Raw genomic sequence first — 2,366 nt, 5'->3', positions numbered from 1 at the left:
AATCCATGAATTCGAATTTGATAGTGCTCATAACCCTCCAGCTGGCCCTTGATGACTCATCCTTTTATTGCTCCTAGAAACTAGGAGACTGTTCCTTGCTTTGTTCTGGCTGAAAATAGGTCTTGGGACAAAGCTCATATATTCTCATAAAAATGTATTTGGAAAAACTGAAGGAGGCTTTTGTGAAAAAATCCGTGCTGAAAAAAACCTCTCTTGGTTTTTTGAAACACCTTTCCTACCCCCCAAAATGTTTCTTTGAAAACCAGGTGTAAAACAGAGAAATATGCTTGTGAAAAACGACACCTACAACAGTTTCGTAGCGCAAGTTTGGTCCTTCATTTCTTCCAGATCATAATTTATTTGAAGAAATTGGAAGAGGTTTTTGTACTTCAGTATCTTAGGAATGAAAACCTCTTTCACTTTTCATAGAGGAGTTTTCAACTGCTTAGAAACTCTTCTAGAAGTTGACTGGTAAAAACAAGAAGACAGTTTGACTGACAAGTTGACTGATAAAGTTTGGAGTTCAAAAATGTCTTTCTTCTACTTGTTTTGCCCTTGCTGAATGTTGACAATTTGTAAATGATCCTTTGTAGAGATTCCCCTTCAAAAATATTTTCCTTTGCCTTTCAACATTGGTCCATGAAATCATAATGTGCAGCTACAGCAGTTTCGTAGCGCGCTACGAAACTGCTGTGTAATTTTAAAAACACAGTATAAGACCAAAATTTAATTCTCTTGAGTCTTTCTTCTTCCTGAAATGACTTATTCTCCTATCATGAAGCTGTCCACAACTGAATATATGGACGCCATTCTTCAAGGTAAGTAAAAAGGTAACTCATCAAGATTTAGGACTTGGTCTTGCTGTGTGATCTTCGATTTGCCTCTTCATACTTCTAACCCCTCCATGGAATTCCTGCAACGTGAATATTCTATCTCATTGGTATTCATAGAACAAGAAAACCATATCATGATAATAATCAGTTAATGCTGACAATGACCACTGAAATGGACAACACTTTGATCACATATGGAAAATATTGTAGCCAGTTTCAGGTATCATGCAGCTGGCTGAAAAAATATTGATCATCCACATGAGCAACCTTTAGACAAAACTGTAGTGCAATAAGATAAAACCACCCAGAGTAAACATACACTTCCTCCCAAATGAAATCTGTGATCAGCTAGCAGAAGAAAAGCATCGGGTATTGAATGAGATGTAAACCAACTCAATTCAGTCTAGAAATCATAAATTAAGACCAAGAATTAAAGAAAAGTAGTTCGCCCTCCTATTTTGCTTTGTTTATCAAAAGCTGTATTGAACTTGTCGATAAGTTCGTTCATGGTATTGGAACAATTTGTGATCATAGCTAGGTAAACCATCAATAGTGTATCATTATATTCCATTAGAAAATAATCTTGAAACTTTGGGGATTCTATGGCAGGAAACCTTCTTAGAAGACTGGAAACTTGCCGAAGCAAAGAATTTTCGTATGGAATTTCACCTCTTTGCATTGCTGACAAGAAATGATAAAGAAATCTAATATGGCTGCTAAGCATTTTTATGGCACTGTGAATACCGGTTAGATGTGCAGCCAATTGAGTAGCAGCTAAGCCTCCATCTGAGGGTTTTAAGTGTGCAACATGATCAACAGAAATCTTCTCTACCTCCATAGTCTCTATAGTGTAGTTTGACTTCAAAAATATATGAGGAAAGATGCATCACTTGATCTTCAAAGAATTCAAATTGAACACCTGTCAATGCACTCCTCATGCATGAACCCAAACCTAAATCATAACTGTGAATACTTGGCTCCTTTTGAAACTTGCAACCTAAGTGTACCAAGACACCTAACGACTCTAATGATGAGGATGAATGGCTGCATGTGATAAGCATGGTTCAAGGACTGACACATGGTGATGAAAAATTAACGAATTTTGATGGAAAAGACAGCTAGACAAGATCTGGCACAAATCCCTGATTTCGTAGCGCAACTAGTGTAAATTCTGTGTTTTGCGCTACAAAATCTCCTAGTTACGAAACTGTCTAGGTGTTTTCGTAGCGCACATAGTGTATTTTTGTGAGTTTGCGCTACGAAAACTCCTAGTTGATTTCGAAACGCATGTAATTTTTGAAACAGCCTTAACACATGACACTTTGAATAAATGTGGGACCAATGGTGGGTAAAACAAGATTGTTGACCATATTTAACAAAGGGAACAAGACTCCTAGGACTTAGACACTAAAGCAAACATGGAAAAACTAAACCCGGACTAACACCTAACCTTTACAATCAAACTGATGTGAACAATTTAGAAATTGCTTCTTAAGTGATAACATGTGTAATTAAAGGAGGTTGCCCCCTCGA

General features: G+C 37.0%; 1 pseudogene; it reads right to left on the bottom strand.

Annotated features, from left to right (window-relative positions):
* Positions 1-1,263: 1,263 nt before the first annotated feature.
* On the bottom strand, positions 1,264-1,671 carry LOC149259391 (COP9 signalosome complex subunit 6a pseudogene; annotated as a pseudogene).
* Positions 1,672-2,366: the final 695 nt, after the last annotated feature.

This window comes from Pinus tabuliformis, chromosome 6, assembly GCF_031772625.1.
Source record: "Pinus tabuliformis cultivar Carrire ecotype Pingquan chromosome 6, CPIR1, whole genome shotgun sequence".
Lineage (NCBI taxonomy): Eukaryota > Viridiplantae > Streptophyta > Pinopsida > Pinales > Pinaceae > Pinus > Pinus tabuliformis.
The sequence above is the reverse complement of the archived record's forward strand: the minus strand, read 5'-3'. Positions and strand labels throughout refer to the sequence as shown.